Source organism: Neomonachus schauinslandi, chromosome 11, assembly GCF_002201575.2.
Source record: "Neomonachus schauinslandi chromosome 11, ASM220157v2, whole genome shotgun sequence".
In the NCBI taxonomy this organism is placed as follows: domain Eukaryota; kingdom Metazoa; phylum Chordata; class Mammalia; order Carnivora; family Phocidae; genus Neomonachus; species Neomonachus schauinslandi.
This window is the reverse complement of record NC_058413.1, coordinates 54,577,139-54,595,526: the sequence shown is the minus strand read 5'-3', so window position 1 is coordinate 54,595,526 and position 18,388 is coordinate 54,577,139. Positions and strand designations below refer to the sequence as shown.

The 18,388-nt window shown below is 36.4% G+C and overlaps 1 non-coding gene across 1 annotated transcript in view; it reads right to left on the bottom strand.

Annotated features, from left to right (window-relative positions):
* The window catches only part of LOC110593415, a 44,199-nt gene extending 27,229 nt beyond the window's left edge, over nucleotides 1-16,970 (bottom strand). The window contains exon 1 of the transcript XR_006540929.1: nucleotides 16,937-16,970. This is a non-coding gene — a transcript (uncharacterized LOC110593415). The remainder of the gene's footprint in view (nucleotides 1-16,936) is intronic.
* Nucleotides 16,971-18,388: the final 1,418 nt, after the last annotated feature.

Below are 18,388 nucleotides of genomic sequence, written 5' to 3'. Positions count from 1 at the left end.
TTCATGTGCTTAGAAGCAAATCTTCTTTTGTGAAGTGTCTTGTCAAACCTTTCACTCTTATTATTTTTTTTAACCTTATTGCTTGCCAGGTGCAAGAGCTCTTTAACAAATTCTGGATACAAGTCCATTGTTAGATATACATTTTGAGAATTTTTTTTTCCCAGTATTTTTTTGTCTTTTAATTTCCTTAATAAGTAAAAATTTTAACTTTGATAAAATCCAATATATTGATTTTTTTCTCTTGTGATTAGGATTTTTTGTGTTCCTGTCTAAAAATCTTTGCCTACCCCAAAATCAAAATTTTTTCTTCTATGTCTTCTTCTGCATAATTTTAGCTTTTAAGTTTAGTCTATGACCTATTTTGAACTAATTTTTGTATATTGTATAGAGATCAAGATTCACTTTTACATATTCAGAGGATATTCAGTTTGTTCCAGCACGACTGTGGACAAGACTATTCTTTTGCCACTGAATTACTTTTGTGCCTTTAGGAACATCAGTTGACTATATACGAGTGGGTCTATTCCAGGACTATATTCTATTCTATTTCATTGATCTATATGTCTTTTCCTTATGCCAATACCATACTGTCTTAATGACTAGCATTATAGCAATTCCTGAAATCTGGTAGTAAAGTTACCCAGTAATAACATTCATTTTTCACAGACAACATAATCCTCCATCTGGAACATCCACTAGAATCTACAAAAAAGCTGCTAGAACTACTAAATGAGTCTTAGCAAGGTTATAGGATAGAGTAGCAAAATATAAAAATCAATTGTATTTTCATTTACTTGCATGAACAATTAGAAAATGAAAATTTAAAAATACCATTTACAATAATATAAAAAATGTGAAATAGTTAAAATAAATCTGACAAAAGATGTGGAAACTGCAAACCACAAACATTGTTGACAGAAATTAAAGAAGACCTAAAAAAATTGGATATATCATGTTGATGGGTCTGAAGACTCAATATTATTGAGATGCCAATTCTCCCCAAACTGATCTATAGATTCAATGCAATCCCAATCAAAATCCCAGAAGGCTTTTTCTTCTAGGAATTAGCAAGCTGATACTAAAATTCAGATGCTTATATAGAGAAGGAAGAATAGCCAAGATAACTTGAAAAAGAACAATTGGAGAATTAATACTACCAGATTTCTAACTAAAGCTACAATATTCCATCAAAACAGCATGGTAAAGGTATAAAAATAAACAGATCAATGGTACAGATAGAATACAGAGTTTAGAAATAAACCCACAAATATATAGATAACTGACTTTTGACAAAGGTACAAAGGCAATCCAATGGAGAAGGGATAGTCAGTACTGGAACAACTTAATATCCATATGCACAAGGAACTTGGATCTATACTCACACCATGTATAAAAATTAACTCAAAATGTATCATAGACATAAATGTAAAGCCTAAAACTATAAAGCTTCCAGGAGAAAAACATAGGAGAAAATCTCTGTGAACTTAGGCTGGGCAAAGAATTCTTAAATATAACACTAAAAGTACAATCTACAAAGAGAAAAAACTTATAAACTATCTTTCATGAAAGTTAAAAGCTCCTGCTCTTCAAAAGATTCTAAGAGAATGAAAACACTGACAGACTGAGAGAAAAACATTTGCAAAGCATATACCTGATAAAAGATTTGTATCCAGAATATACAAAGATCACTCAAAATTGAAAAGCAAGAAAGTTCATGACCGACTTTAAAAATAAGGCAAAAGATCTGAACAGACATTAAACCGAAGAAAATATACGGAAAGCAACTAAAGACATGAAAAGATGTTCAACATCATTAGTCATTAGGGAAATGCAAATTTTTAAAACTACAATGAGATACCACTATACACCAACTAGAATTGCTAAAATTAAAAAACTAACCATACCAAATGTTGGTGAAGATTGAGAGAAACCAGAACTTTCATACACTATTGGTAGGAGTTAAAATAGTAAAACCACTTCGGAAAAGTTTGGCAGTTTCTTAAAAAACAAAACACACATCTACCATATGATCCAGCCATTTCACACCTAAATATTTACCCTTATAAGAGAAAAAGATTTATCTATACAAAGACATACATGAATGTTCATAGCAGCTTTATTTGTAATGGCCAAGAACTGGAAATAACCCAAATGTTGATCAATGGGCATACAAGGTAAACAGATTGTGACATATCCATACAATGAAATACTACTCAGCAATAAAAAATAAAGTACTGATGCATGCAACAAAGTGAATGAATCTCAATGTAACTGTGCTGAGTGAAAAAGCCAAAGAGAAAAGAAAAAAGAGATACACTGGACTTCATCCAAATTAAGAACTTTGTGCAAAGGACATTATCAATAAAGTAAAAAGACGACCTAGAGAGTGGGAGAAAATATTTGTAAATCATATAACTGATAAGGATTTAATATTCAACATACATAAAGAGCTACAACACAACCCAGCTCAAAATTAAGCAAAGGACTTGAATAGATATTTCTCCAAAGAAGAGATACAGATGGTCAATAAGCACACGAGAAGGTGCTCAACATCATTATTCATTAGGGAAATGCAAATCAAAATCATTATGAGATACCCATTAGAATGACTATCATAAAAACATTTTTTTTAAAGATTTTATTTATTTATTTGAGAGAGAGAGAATGAGAGAGAGCACATGAGAGTGGGGAGGGTCAGAGGGAGAAGCAGACTCCCCGCCAAGCAGGGAGCCCGATGCGGGACTCGATCCCGGGACTCCAGGATCATGACCTGAGCCGAAGGCAGTCGCTTAACCAACTGAGCCACCCAGGCGCCCAAAAACATTTTTTAAAGAAAAAATAGCAAGTACCAACAAGAATGTGGAGAAATTGGAGCCCTCAGACTTTGCTGGTAGGAATGTAAAATGATGCAGCTGCTATGGAAAAGTTTTGACGATTTCTCAAAAAATTTAAACTACAATTATCCATATGACCCAGATATTCTACTCCTAGGTATATACCCAAAAAACCTGAAAACCAAAACTCAAAACAAATACTCATACACCAATGTGTATTGCAGCATTAATCACAACTGCCAAAAAGTGGGAATAACCCAAGTGTTCAAGAGATGAATGGATAAACAAGATGTGATATGTCCAAAAAATGGTATATTATTCAGCCATAAGAAGAAATGAAGTACTAAAACATGCAACATGACAAACCTCCAAAACATTATGCTATGTGAAATAAGCAAACCAAAAGAACAAATACTGTATGATTCCATTTACAAATCTAGAATCGGCAAGGGGCACCTGGGTGGCTCAGTCGTTAAGCGGCTGTCTTCGGCTCGGGTCATGATCCCAGGGTCCTGGGATCGAGCCCCGCGTCGGGCTCCCTGCTCGGCGGGGAGTCTGCTTCTCCCTCTGACCTCCCCCTGTTTATGTTCCCTCTCTTGCTGTGTCTCTCTCTCTGTCAAATAAATAAATAAAATCTTTACAAATCTAGAATAGGCAAATCCGTAGAAATAGGAAGTTAGGTTAGAGCTTACCAGGGGCTAGGGGGGGATGGAGAAATGGGGAGATATTGATTAATGGGTACAGGGCTTCTGTTTGGAGTGGTGAAAAAAAGATAGCAGTACTGGTTGCACAACACTGTGACTGTACTTAAGGGAACCGAACTGTACACTTCAAAATGGTTAAAATGGCAAATTTTACGTTATATATATTTTATAGCACTTAAAAAATGTTAAGTGTCATATAACCTATCCTGTAAGTATCATGAAGTTCCAGCTAGCTTTCTATCCTCTTAGATACTACGATAAATATCTTGCATGATAGGTTCACTCAAGGCAATATTTTAGAAGCAGGATTCAACTAAGCTCCTGGTCAGAATCAGGTAAGTGAATTTTCCACTAACAGCTAAACACAAAGCCAAACAAAATTCCTAGCCACAGGGCAATGTTCCATAGATAGAACAGGCTACTGAGCTCACTAGATTCTTAAATCCTACTCATGCAAGGGCGGAAATGCCTGTGCAATATTTGTAGCTAATCCATCTGTCTTGAACAATACTCGTTTCACCATGAAAACTTATCTTCAAAATTGTAGAATCTGGGTAACCAGTATCCAGGCATTCATTTTATTGTTCTCCTCACTTTTATATTTGTTTAGTACAAAAATTAAAAATTTTGAAATCATTTCTAACATCTGTTATGCTAGTTAACAAACCTCGGGCGCTAGATGATCATAGAAATAACAGAAGGGCTTATCAGAGTCTATGAAGTGAAGGTTCTGATTACAGTCTTTCGAGGGCTACATAATCAAAGTGTGTATTCCCTATGAGTACTTCGAATGTTAACTAACTAGCCATGCTTAGAGATTAAAATAAAACATAAATATATATATACCACACACTATTTCAAATGAAATATTTTCAAGTATATTTAGTAACATCCAGAAAGTACTTCTATCATGGATTTTTTAAATAAATTACTTGTGTCTAGTCTCTTGTTCTCAAATCTCTTGGCCCCTAGACACTATGAGCTTCTTTTGAAGGGGACCATGGAACTGTGTCCCGTTCATCCTTGATTTCCCCCTCTCCTGCTTGAGTTCTAGACTGGTATCTGTGTTCAGAAAGTTCAGTTTCACAAGTAATTACAGAACACTAGAGTCTACGTGTCAGGCATATTTGTAGTGCTGAGGATACAGCCCTGATCAAAAACGACAAAAGTGGTTCACATTGGGCTTACATTCTTGTAGAATGCAATTGAAGTGAATAATAAGGTTGGACTAAACAATTTTGAAAAGGTCCTTCCAACAAATACTCTCCGTGATACAAACTGTACTGTTGTGGTGACCGACTAGTCCCCATGCTTTGGGGGAACTTCTCTCAAATCCACAACAGAAGGTAACCAACCAACCCGACAGTGCCAAGAACACAGGGCTGGTGGGAGGAGGGCTGCCGGATGGCACTTTAAAGACAAGAAGCTCATTCATCCATAATTTTTTCATTTTCTTATCTGAATTGGTAAAATGGTCCACTGCCCAATGATAGACTACAGAAATAGTCTGTGACAACCGGAGGACCATACAGCTTCATGGTGTTTCATTCATCTGCCTGCAAAGTTTTCCTATAAATTAAGATGATGATATATGAAAACATTCAGTTAATTATACAAGTTACACACATTTAACTCATTTTCTACATTTTCTAGTTATCTCTGGGCCAAAGTGTCTCAAACTGGGGCCCTAGACCGCTAAGACGTTCACAAAGGTGGTAATGGGAATCTTTAAGTTAATTTGCAACATATTTTTAACAATTTTACAAATCATACACTTATAGCCCATAAGGTTGTACCCACTAAATATCACCATCTCAATAAATGGGTTGAATACATTTTTGTTGATGTCTAGGGCTTATTCTTTAATAGAAGGTATTAAAAATATTTTAAATTCTTAGGGAGGTTATGAAAGGAATATAAGCTGATAAAGTAGGAGTATAACACCACTGCCTTCAGAACCATTACTTCAAGCATAATGAACCTGTTAATCAAATTAGTGTCAGAACATTTTAATTTACTTTGGTATCCAGAGCAGTCAATGCTTTATATCTTCTATCTGTTTCCTAGACTCTCATTTGATACTAACAGTTACCACTTCTACAGGGTCTAATTGGTGATTATTGCTGATGCTGCCACCAAAAATAAAGCATTTTGGGTAAACTAGGACTACCTGCAGTTTCCATTTCACAGCATCCTGAATCATAGCAAACGATCTCTTGCATACAAGGCTAAAGGCCATGATTTCCACTTGAGCAATCACATAAATAGCACCAAAGCAATTGATTTGCTCTTATGATTCTTACCTAATTTTAAAGATATCATATTGATGATACCATACTCCCTTCACTTTAAATTCTCAAACACCTTTCAATTTGAATGTTATGTTTAGAATTAAGCACATATAGGGCGCCTGGGTGGCTCAGTTGGTTAAGCGACTGCCTTCGGCTCAGGTCATGATCCTGGAGTCCCAGGATCGAGTCCCGCATCGGGCTCCCTGCTCAGCGGGGAGTCTGCTTCTCCCTCTGACCCTCCTCCCTCTCATGCTCTCTGTCTCTCATTCTCTCTCTCTCAAATAAATAAATAAAATCTTAAAAAAAAAAAAAAAATAGAATTAAGCACATATAAATACTTATACTAAGATAACATTTTACAAATTTTCTCCTTTATGTAATAAGTATTTAAAATTACTCCAATATAGGTTTTAAATTACATGCATTATGCAGAAATGCATATAAAAGTAATTGCAGGCATTCAAGTTTACACATAAATTGAACCAGCAGATACTCTATTTTTGCCAAGCTAAAACACTGAGTGAATGGGAGGGAACTCACATATGAGAAGTAGAAAGAAAGATCTCTAAGTAATCAATTATGAAAAGGCAAAGACAGGCCTTCTTCAAAAGTTCAAGAAAATCTGAATTCATTTGGTTGATACCACTAACTTTCCAGCTTCCAACTATGACTTTTTGATGGTCAGTCATTGCTTAGTCAAACAAACAAACAAACAAATGGCAGCAATGGAAGGGGTTACTTTGTGCTAGATTTTTCAGAATTCCAAATTTTAAAGAATAATAATAATCCTTATATATGGATTACTATGTGCCAGGCACTATTTCACAATAACCCTATAAGCTAAGTACTATGGTGTCCATTTTACAGATGAAGAACTAAGACATAGAGAGACTAGCTAACTTGCCCAAATTCACATGCAGAGCCAGGATTTAAACTCAGACAGTTGGCTCTTACTCATTATAATATAATGTCATTCATCGTAGTGTAAATTATCCACGCCACATCTGTATTGTGACCTTAGAACACATGCATTATTTTTCAGTTTAAGATAAACAAAAAAAATTGAGTCTCTGATGTAAGAAGCAGCAAAGGAGACTTTAAACTCTCATTTGTATCCAGAAAAATATAACCATGCTTGCAATTCCAATGAAAGCAGATTACCTGTGAATTTTCACACAAATCTGGCTAGAGATGAGAAATTTTAAAAATTATCTTGTGGAATCTTTTGAAATATCATTTTTAAAAGTTATTTCTCATTCTTGAATGGTTTTGGCTTAAGGAAAATATTGGCGTATATGTGATATATTACAGTGATATTTTCTGTTATTCTATATAATCATTAAAAATGTTGGCAGGGATCTAAATTTATTGATATGGGAAGTTTCATATGATATGCTGAATAAAAAGATCAGTAAAAATGGCTTGTATAGGGCGCCTGGGTGGCTCAGTCGGTTAAGCATCTGCCTCCGGCTCAGGTCATGATCCCAGTGTCCTGAGATCAAGTCCTGCATTGGGTTTCCTGCTCAGCGGGGAGTCTGCTTCTCCCTCTGCCCCTCCCTCTGCTCGTGCTCTCCCTCTCCCCCTCTCCCTCTTTCCCTCTCTCTCACTCTCTCTCTCGCAAAAATAAATAAAAATACTTTTAAAAAATGGCTTGTATAGTATGATTCCAAATCTATTTTCTGAAAAGACTTAAGCTTAAATTTATGATAAACATGTAAATGTGGTTATTAGGTCGCAAGATTACTGAGGTTCATTACCCAAACGTCTTTCCTTTTTACAATTCTGTTTACTTTTATAAGCAGGAAAAAAAATTTAACTTATTAAAATCTTTACTAATCAGATATTTTTATAAAATAAAATATTTTTTTTGTAAATAAGAGTTGCAACTGCTCTACAAAATTCTCTAGTTTGGCTTTCACAAGTAGCATTAAAATGACTTTATTTAAACTATTCTCTAAACCATAAAAACTATTACACTAATCCAATAATCTTATAACTACTGATTCTCTCCTCTCACAAATCAAAGAGACAAGGAAAGATAGCACATTGCAGAAATCACTTGAATAGCCCGCTATTATAATTACATTTGATCAGGCTTTGACTTTGCCGAATGTTATTTTCTTTGAAAAGTCATTCCTTGATAAAGTTGCTCCTGACCTTGTCTGAATAGTTGCAAATAGCAAAAGCAGAAAACAACCAGGTTTAACATTTTTAGATTTTTCAGCAATGGCTAACTGTTCTTCCCTCAGGCAGTCAAAATTACAATTTATTGTTTTGAGAGTTTTTCCTTCTTAATACCACACAGCCTACCTTCCCTTAAGATGTACTATGAGATACTGTATCTATTTTCTGGTTCTAGAAATAGGCACATCAGCACCTGCCAAAAGCAGGCATTTCCTCAAAGATTACACAATAACATTTCTGAGGAATAAGAAAAAAATAACAAATATTGTAGCAAAAAGAACTCTGGAAATCTTAAAACATATCTAGTTCTATTGTGTGCCAGCTATATATTCTTACACGAGTCATTTATCTTAAAAGAAGGAGCTTTGAAACTAGATGACTGACTAATCGATTCAATCAGCATTCAATGAATACCTACGTGCAAGATACTACAGTAAACCACCCCCACTCCCTTCCCATCCATGATGTCGCTGTGGGCAGTTTCAGTCAACCACAGTCTGGAAGCAAATGATCCTCCTCCTGACATATCATCAGGTCAATAGCAGCCTGACGCTGCACCACAGTCAGTGCCTACTCACCTCACTTCATCTCATCGGGTAGGTAGTTTATCATCTACGTTATCATGAGAAGGGTAAGTACAGCACAATATTTTGAGAGAGAGAGACCACATTCACAGAACTTTTATTACAGTATATTGTTATAATTGCTCTATTTTATTATTAGTTATCATTGTTAATCTCTTACGGTGCCTAATTTATAAATTAAACTTTATCATAAATATGTATGTGCAGGAAAAACCACAGTATATACAGCGTTTGGTACCATCCACAGTTTCGGGCACCCACTGGGGGTCATGGACCATACGCCCCATTGATCAGTAGGGATGACTGTATCTTACATGCAGTGGAGAGTTAAAGAGACTAAACAGAGCCACCTTGAAAGATTTTACAATCTAATAGGAAAGAAAAATTTAAACGAGCACTCTGCTGCTTCTGAAGTGTGCCAGAATATATTTTAAACTTTGTAGGTAAATACAAGCTCCTTTTAAAATAAGCAGATTTTTAAAAAGGTGGGGGGTGTCTAAGGCCAGCTCAACATTCAGCTCATGATGCAATGAATAGCCAAACAGATTTAAGTGAAATGTTCTAGAGAGAGAAAGGGAGAGACAGAGAGCATGAGCAGGGGGAGGGGCAAAGGGAGAAGCAGGCTCCTCGATGAGCAGGAAGCCTGATCAGGACCCTGGGATCATGACCTGAGCGGGAGACACTTAATCGAATGAGCCACCCAGGCGCTCCATGAAATGTTCTCATTTTAATAAAGTGCATTATATTTTAAGTTCATGGCATAAAGATAATAAAAGAGACTTTAAAGATTTTATTTATTTATCAGAGAGAGAGAGCACAAGCAGGGGGAGCAGCAGGCAGAGGAAGAATCTGGCTCCCCCGCTGAGCAGGGAGCCCGATGCGGAACTCGATCCCAGGACCCTGGGGATCATGACCTGAGCAAAAGGCAGTCGCTTAACTAACTGAGCCACCCAGGCGCTCCAATAGAAGAGACTTTAAAGATATATAATTTCAAAAACAATTACGTCCTAAAAGTTTACTCACCTTTAAAAAATTACTTCACAAAAGTTAGTGTCTGCCTCATAGAGACATTATTCACTTCAGTAACCCATTGACCATATCTGATTACCCTGTGCTCTGGCTAAGGACTAAGAACTGCATGCTTACTACTTGAATAATTCAACCAGCAATGGAGAGAAAATACTCCTCAAAAATGAACCACTAGGGAGGGAGAAAAGAGAAAATGGATAGGTCAGTAAACCAGCTCAGAGAAAGCCTAAACCACTCATGTGACCCACAGAATTATCGAGAACAGTTCATCTTTCCCACTACAGAAACCAGGGAGATAAGCAGTCTAGAAGCAGAGGCTGTTTTCTCCCCCTACTTTCAACCTTTCAGAGTCCAATGATTCAAAGAAGACAAACAAGAGCATGTGGATTATGTTTCCTAACTCTAACATAAAGCAACTATTTAAACACGTGGTCAGAATTAAGCATCTAACAAACTATATAAGCAGAAGAAATAATGGTGTAAATAATAAGCTTAATCCAACCAATAAATAGAACTTATAGAGATGAATCAATTATTTCAAAAGACAAAAATGACTAATGGTCTCACATAGAATAGAAACAAAGATATCAATATTGAAATAATCTGCTAAATTTATTTTTTGATTTCAACATTTACTATAGACAAGAATATAACAAGAATATGTACATACACTATACACACACGTATATACATATACATACACACACATATTAAAGAATGAATACAACAAAATTATTTCCTCAAGCAATGTAACAAGATAGAGGACTGAGCACATGCTAATTTTCTCCTTCCACTTAAAAACCCCATAAATGTCAGGGAAAAAAAGAAGCCAGAAACTTTTTTCAATATAATACATCTATAAAAGCACAGAAAAAAAAAAGCATGCCATTAGTAGTCAAGTTTACAAATGCTCTAAAGATAGAACTGGTTTTCGGGCGCCTGGGTGGCTCAGTTGGTTAAGCGACTGCCTTCGGCCCAGGTCATGATCCTGGAGTCCCGGGATCGAGTCCCGCATCGGGCTCCCTGCTCGGCAGGGAGTCTGCTTCTCCCTCTGACCCTCCCCCCTCTCATGTGTGCTCTCTCTCTCTCTCTCAAATAAATGAATAAAATCTTTAAAAAAAAAAAAAAAGATAGAACTGGTTTTCACATTCAAAGATTGTGAACAAGCAATGCACAGAAAAAATATAAATGACCAGCAAATATAAGATGCTCCTCCTAGCTAGTAATCAGGGAAATGTAAATGAAAACAATGAGATACCATTTTTATCTAGCACATTAGCAAAATATTAAAAATAATGATAAAAGTTTGGCAAAGATTTAAAGAAAGGGGACTCTCTTTTACTGTTGGTGAGAGCGTTAGTTGAAAAAGTCTTTTTAAAAGGCAATTTGTTGGGGCACCTGGGCGGCTCAGTTGGTTAATCGGCTTCCTAGGGTCCTGGGATGGAGGGCCATATGTCAGACTCCCTGCTTAGCAGGGAGTCTGCTTCTCCCTCTCCCTGTGCCCCTCCCCCGACTCGTGCTGGCTCTCTCTCTCTCAAATAAATAAATAAATAAAATCTTAATTAAAAAAATAAAAGGCAATTTGTTAATATCCACCAAAATACAAAGTGTATATACCATTTGACCCTGAACTTTCAATTCTAGGAATCTAAACTAAAGGAAGTATTTGCTCACATATATTCACATGTATTCAGTATAACATCTCTTTAAAACTGGGAGAAATTGGAAAGAATTTAAATGACTAATGATAATGGAAAGTTAAGTGAATTATGCCTCATCCATACTATGAAATACCATTCAGGATGAAAGAATATCTATATGAAAGCCTTACCTCCCACAAAAAAACCACGTATTGTAGTGAAAAAAAAGAGCACGTTACAGAAGAGATCATACTATTCCTCAAAAATTCTAGCTTCTCTGAAGCATTTACCATCAGACTGTAACACCCACAACCCCTCTTTGCGGTAGACACCTACCTATCTCTTTGTCAATTCCCCTTATTCATAGAAGAACTTAGCACCTATGTTTCTCTCCAACTACTCCAATGATCAGTCCTAAAGAATTCAATATCAGTATACTCTCTCAGTTCCTTTACTTCCTCCTAAATAAGTCTTTTCTTCCATCCTACTTCAGTTGTCTACTGCCTGATCATACTCTAAACATTCTCCTTCCAGTAACTAAACTACCTCCCAGTCTCACTTTTGAGCCTCTCACATTTAGACCACCACTCCCTAGCTTTCCAGCTTGACTGGTATGCTAGTGATCCTACTTTTACAATTCTCTATCACCATCAAAACCTCAATCCATTGACCCTACCACGCTTTCACTGTCCATCATGTCATCTCCTCAATTCCCTCCTTAAATAACCTCCTCAAAAACCATGGTCCAAAACAAAACAATGTATAAATGTAGAGACCCAAAGGGGTACGTGCACCCTGATGTTTATAGCAGCAATGTCCACAATAGCCAAACTATGGAAAGAGCTAAGGTGTCCATCGACAGATGAATGGATAAAGAAGATGTGATGTGTATATATATATATATATATATACATATATATATATATACACACATATATACAATGGAATATTATGCAGCCATAAAAAAACCCTGAAATCTTGCCATTTGCAATGATGTGGATGGAACTAGAGGGTATTATGCTAAGAGAAATAAGTCAATCAGAGAAAGATATGTATCATATGACCTCACTGATATGAGGAATTCTTAATCTCAGGAAAGAAACTGAGGGTTGCTGGAGTGGTGGGGGGTGGGAGGGATGGGGTAGCTGGGTGATGGACATTGGGGAGGGTATGTGATATTGTGAGTACTGTGAATTGTGTGGGACTGATGAATCACAGACCTGTACCTCTGAAACAAATAATACATTATATGTTAAAAAAAAAAAAGAAGAAGAAGAAGAAGATAGCAGGAAGGGAAGAATGAAGGGGGGGGGAATCGGTGGGGGAAATGAACCATGAGAGACTATGGACTCTGAGAAACAAACTGAGGGTTCTAGAGGGGAGGGGGTCGGGGAATGGGTTAGCCTGGTGATGGATATTAAGGAGGGCATGTATTGAATGGAGCACTGGGTGTTATACGCAAACAATGAATCATGGAACACTACATCAAAAACTAATGATGTAATGTATGGTGATTAACATAACATAATAAAATTAAATTAAAAAAAAAAAAACCCAGGGATGCCTGGGTGGCTCAGTCAGTTGAGCGTCTCGTCTGCCTTCAGCTCAGGTCATGATCCCAGGGTCCTGGGATCGAGCCGCACATCGGGCTCCCTGCTCAGCGGGAAGCCTGCTTCTCCCTCTCCCACTCCCCCTGCCTGTGTTCCCTCTCTCGCTGTCTCTCTCTCTCTCTGACAAATAAATAAAAGCTTAAAAAAATAAAGATTTTTAAAAATTTAAATAAATAAATAAAACAATTCAGCTGGTATGTGCCTTTCTCCCCCTACCTTCTGTCTAGATGTGAGTCTAGAGAAGGATCAGCCATCCCACAGTACAAGGAAACAGGCACACCTGAAGATGTCTAAACAGAAAGACAAAAGGAACCTGACTTCCTGATGTAATGAAGCTGCCGTATCAGCCCTAGGCTGCCTACATCTGGTTTTTGTTACTTGAGAAAAATAAAACTCCTAATTTGTTTGGGTTGTTATTTTTGGGTCTCTACTATTCACAGTAAATACAATTCCTAACTCCTAGGCCCATTATTGTTTATTCCCTACAGCACAACCAGAGAGACCTTTAAAAGTATGAGTCAGATCATCTTACTGGCTTTCCATCACACTTAAAATAAATTTAGGTTCCTTAACAGGTCAACTAGGCCTTCTTTGATATGGCCCTTCTATTTCTCCCAACTCATCTCCTACCAAATCCCCATACCACCCTTCCACCCACGACTTACACACTCAAGCTCCAGCCACACTGTTCCTTGAACAAGCCAAACTTGTTTCTATTCAGGGTCTTTGCATTCGCTGCTCCTTTGCCTGGAATCCTCTTTCCTCATACCTTTATTTGGCTTGCTACCTTACTTCTTCCAGGTAGCAACTCAAACATTGCCTTCTCTGAGAGACCTTCCTGATTACTGTATCTAAAACAGTCTTTTTCTGTCTCTTTAAATTGAATTCCTCTCCATTCCCCTGTAACTCTTCTGATCCTACCTTATTAATATATAGTAAGTATTTGTTTGCTAATTATTTACTATCTTCTGCACTAGAATGGAATCTCCCTGGGCAAAGACCTTCGGTGTCTTCTTCAACACCATTTCCTCAATGCCTGGCACACAGTAGGGACACAAAAAATATCTAATGTATAAATCAATATACATAATGATCTCATTTATACTGAAAAAGACTAAAGCATATGTGTGTGTGTGTGTGTGTGTGTAAGTATATAAAGGACCTAAGATATACACTAAACTGCCAATACTAGTTAACTATGGTGAAGAGAATGAGAAATAAGGAAAAGAGGAACTTTCACATTTTGCTCTACATATTCCTGCCTTGCTTTTCTCATTAAGAAAACAAAATTACCTATAATATATGGCAAGAAGAAAACTTTATAAACATATTCAGAAATATAAATCCACAGAATCATACAATTTAGAAACTCATAGTAACCTAATAAGTGTAACACTACCCGCAGGTAGGAGGATCTATGATTACTAAGTAAATATCTTTTAAAAGAACTAGAATTAGAAGAATAAAATTCTTATTAACTTTTTATAGCCCTTACAAAAGTTTTTACTCTCTCTTAAACAAAATAAAATATACCATATAAAAAGTATATTACTAGCATGTCTTATGCATCAAAATAGTAATGGTGAGTTGTGTAGAATTTCCACTCACCAACCCTTGCTTGTAGAAACTTTTTTTTAAAGATTTTATTCATTTATTTGACAGAGAGGGAGATAGCACATGAACAAGGGGGAGGGGGCAGAGGAAGAGGGAGAAGCAGGCTCCCTGCTGAGCAGAGCATGGATGACGTGGGGCTCGACCCCAGGACCCTGGGATCATGACCTGAGCCAAAGGCACCCAGGTGCCCTGCTTATAGAAACTTTTAAGGATTTTCCTTCCATAAATATTCATCCAGTAATATAGATATTTACTTTGTTTTGTTTTAGAAAATACATACTCTACGAGACACCTTTTCTCTATCAAGGTCTCCATCCAAATGTCTAGTGCCTTTTAATTTTTCTCTACAAGTTTATTGAGGCATATTTTACATGTTATATAATTCATCTACCTCAAATGTATAATCCAGTGACTTTTAGTAAATTTACCAAGTTGTGGAACACACCATAAATCAGGTTTAAAAATCTTCACCACTGCAATTAAATCGCTCATGCCCTTTTATTGTTAACCCCCATTCCCACCCCCTACTTCAACCAACCTTTAGTCTCCTGTCTGTCTCCATTACATTTGCCTATTCTGGACATTTCCTATAAATATAATCATACAATATGTGGTCCCTTGTATCTGATTCTTTTCACTTAGCATCTTTTTGAGGTTCACCCAAGTGGTAGCATGCACCAGTAATTCATTCTATTTTACTGCTGAATATTATTCCACTGTATAGATATGCCATATAGTGCCTTTTGATTTCGACTTGAATTTCCATTTTCCAGGTTGTACGATGGATGCCAGCAACTTGGGTACTTGGAGTTGGGGGGAGGGAGCTATATATGTCATTTATTTAACCCAAATAACATAGGTGAATGTTTTTCAAACCCAATCCAGTTTACATAGGGTAAGATTGTCCTAACTTCACTTAACATCATTCTGCCATTTAAAATGCTTTTAAGACCATTTTTCTGTCCCTCCCTCCTAAAAGGAGTAAAAGCACAGTTCCCAAGGTTTCTTTCTCTCTCCCAAAGCTTATAAAAACCTCTACTCTTACTATGCATTCTGTTTTACCTCCTTTTTATACCTCCAATTCCTTGTTTTCTCTTTATCTTGAAGCTGAAAGCTTTAAAATTTCCATATTCTCCAAGTTTGTAAAAAGGTATATCAGAATTAAATATCTGCAGATTCTGGAATTTTATTTAAGAGGAATCTGTGGTTCTTTTGATGTGGTCCCTATAAAGAATTTCTTTCTATGTAGAAAAAAGCTTTGTAAGTGATTTAAAAACCAAAAAAAACTCTCACAATACCAATATAAAAGGAGCATGAGGACCCAAGTTAACATTTGACACTCTCATTTAAAAGAGAAAGTCAAAGAATATACAGTAATTAAACAAAGTTCTCTATTTTCTCTTTAACATGACCTTTTGAAAGACTGATTTTTTCATTCAGTGTAAAATGCCACAATAATGTTATTGTCTCACCTGTTTTATGATGATATCTGACTCAGATTAAGTGGATTACCTTTATAAAATACTAAATATACACATGTAGAATAATTTACGAAGGTGGGTAAGGTATGGTGGTGTAGGACAAGGGCTGGGGAAGGATGATAACAAATCTTGTAACATACTTATTACCAGCCTTTTTGACATCTTAATTCTCTAAGTGATTCACAGACAATAAGCTTGAAAACATCAAAAATAAGATGATGGGGACATAGCTAAAAGCTTTCCCAGTGGTAAATGTTCTCTACCTAGAAAATTATTTTACTTCCCCCCACCCTTACTGTCCTAAGCTACTGTTCATCTGCAGTACATAACAGAGTAAAAGCAACAAAAGATAACACCAGTTTCATGTAATTACAGGAACCTTGTAAGGTAAGGAAAAATAATACAAGCTATTATTATTAGAGCTTAAATGTTGGCTTTTAACCAAGATTTAAATGCCAAGAATAGGGGCACCTGGGTAGGTCCCTGGGTTAAAAATCCAACTCTTGGTTTCAGCTCAGGTCAGGTCATGATCTCATGGATTGTGGGACTGGAGCCCCACATGGAGCCCTCCCCGCAGACCTTGTGGCAGGCTCTGGGCTCAGCAGGGAGTCTGCTTGAGATTCTCTCCCTCTGCCTCTCCCTACACTGGAGTGCGCTCTCTCTCTCTCTCTAATAAATTTAAAGAAGTAAGTAAGTAAATAAATGCCAAGAACACCCCTCTTGGTGGCCAGCTATTGTGGCAGGTATACGACAGGCCAGGTGAGCTACAGTTTCATCTATGACAGGACAGTTAAAAAGGGGTTCTTAGTTAAGGTTTACTCTACCTCTATTAAAGCTACAGTATAAGGTAGTATGGAGACAGGCTCTGCATTGTAAATTTCAAAAACTCCCACCAAGTATTCTTTAATGTCATCATTTCAATTTACTTTAAGAAAATGAGTGGTGTGATCATGTTTATACTGTACCTTTCTCAGGCTTTCATATTCCTCACGAAGTTCTCCAGGCTTGCTTAATTTGATTGGTGCTCTGAATATAAACTCTGGAGGAAAGGGAAAAGAAAACACTTTTTAACAGGAGTTTCTAGGAAAGAACCCAAAACCCTATCCTACTGCTGTCCCCACATTATAAACCACATAAAAAATTGTGGTCATCTTAATTTGAATATTCATTCACTCATTAACAAATATTTATTAAAGTTCTAAGCACTGGGGAGAAGCAATAAACAAATAAAGCCCTTGCTCTCATGGAGTTTACAGACTTACAGGCAATAAACAAACAAGTGTGTGCATATAATACGACTGGTAGTACAAAGTGTTACAGAGGAAAATAAATGCAGGATGAAAAAAAGAAGATTATTTTATAAAGAGCGGTCTGAAAGAGCCTCACTGATAAAGTCCCATGTTAAAGGACCTTAAGAAAAAATCCTATTTAAAGCTTAGTTCAATGTTACCAAGTAACATTTTAAATGAGCTACAGTTTTATTCATAACACTGTATTTTCCTTTTTTTCAATATTGCCAGCAGAGTATTTTCTTGCATACAACCTGTAAATATTTTCGGTATATAACCTGATTTTTTATCCTTAAAGCCTTTGTGGTTTTCATTGGCCTATAGAATGAAGTCAAAACTCTTCAACCCATCATTCAAGGCTCTCCAAAGATGGATCACAACTTCATCACAATTTCTTCTTTCTCCAGCATTGGATCTCTTAACCCTATCAAGTTACAATAGATACATGCCATATATTTTTAAACCTTCTGTGCTGTTTTCTCAGCTGACATTGTTTTTTCCCCTTATCTCTACATATTTTTAAATCCAAGATATTCAGGACCACAGAAGGCACACAACCAACACACGTTGGTAATATAAATAGATGATAAAAACCCAGATGAACAATAGGAATAAAAGACAAGTTCTAAATGCGATCAAAAAGGAGGGAGAAAGTACACACTTCTGCCTCCTTAAATGTACATGACACGTCTATATACTTCTTTGTACATGTAGTGATCAAAATATAGTATTAATTTTAAGACTTACTAAGAACTCTATATCCCATTGAGGTTGACAAATATTTGTTGTAGAAAAGCAGGCTCCTTAAAAAGTTGACTTTTATCCTTTTTCAGTTGTCTCAACTATTCTGAAAGACTTATTTAGTACACCTGAGAAATGTGGAAGAGACTTAGAAACGGGCTCTAATGCAAAAGCAGGGAACAGTAACTTAAAGGCCTACAAGTACTAGAGAATTGTCAGACTCCTGGTGTGGGAGGCAAACATTCTAGCACCTTCACTCACTTATAAAAAAAAGTCCTGATGACTATTTTAATCATATCCCTTAAGCACATTTCCAATTATAGGCAAATAGTATTTAAAATCTGATACTTTAATAGAGAAGGAGAAGGAGAGAGGAAAAAGAACCCT